General features: G+C 41.3%; 1 protein-coding gene and 1 long non-coding RNA gene across 2 annotated transcripts in view; one reads left to right on the top strand and one right to left on the bottom strand.

The window, feature by feature from the left end:
* LOC116693329 (uncharacterized) overlaps positions 1 to 699 on the bottom strand; it is a 16,787-nt gene that overhangs the window by 11,106 nt on the left and 4,982 nt on the right. The gene's annotated exons all lie outside the window — the stretch shown is intronic.
* The window catches only part of tmem168b (transmembrane protein 168b), a gene marked incomplete at its 5' end in the record, with an annotated part of 5,553 nt that overhangs the window by 3,251 nt on the left and 1,603 nt on the right, over positions 1 to 699 (top strand).

Genomic DNA, 699 nt, shown 5'->3' with positions numbered 1-699 from the left:
TATTTTGTGTATTATTGTGGATTTTTTGAAGTGTCAAGTGCATCTTGCCACAAAACAGTGAGACATAGATGCTCTTTGCTATTTTCAGCCCAGAGTGTGATTAAAGTTTAAACATGGCCATATCCATAATTGAAATTGTGTTTGCAGGCAAATACTACATCCCTGCAATATGTGTTAGCTGAATATTTAAAGTGGAAGAGTTGCAAGTCATAAAGTTGTCTTTGACTTTTTAGACGTCCCCTAGTCCATAGCCTCGATCTTCCACTTCCAGAATTGCTCTTGTTTTTCCTGAAATTCCACTTTTGTGTTGACTATGGTTAACTGCTCCTCAGATCTCTGCAGGGTACACAGAGGCAGCTAGCGAGACTATCTGTTCAATCTGAGTGTTCTGTTGCACAACTAAAACAACCTTTGAGTGTACACATGTTCCACCAAAACAAGTTCCTTCCTGAGGCTGGTTTGCAGCGGCACCGTGGCGCCGCTCGGCGCTTAGCACCGCCCAAGACGATTGTGGTTGGTTCAAAGTACCGCTGTCAGGTAAATGCGTTATTAAAGGTGATAACGCATACCCACTTTAATGGAGTCCATTTTTTTTATTGCTAGATTAACGTTCTTTTTGGCCTAGCAAGCGTTGTAGTTTTTTTTCACATGCTATTGCAACAACTAATAGCGTTAGAAAAACTACAACACCACACCGGA

Source organism: Etheostoma spectabile, chromosome 8, assembly GCF_008692095.1.
Source record: "Etheostoma spectabile isolate EspeVRDwgs_2016 chromosome 8, UIUC_Espe_1.0, whole genome shotgun sequence".
NCBI classification, from domain to species: domain Eukaryota; kingdom Metazoa; phylum Chordata; class Actinopteri; order Perciformes; family Percidae; genus Etheostoma; species Etheostoma spectabile.
This window is presented reverse-complemented; position numbering and strand designations above follow the sequence as displayed.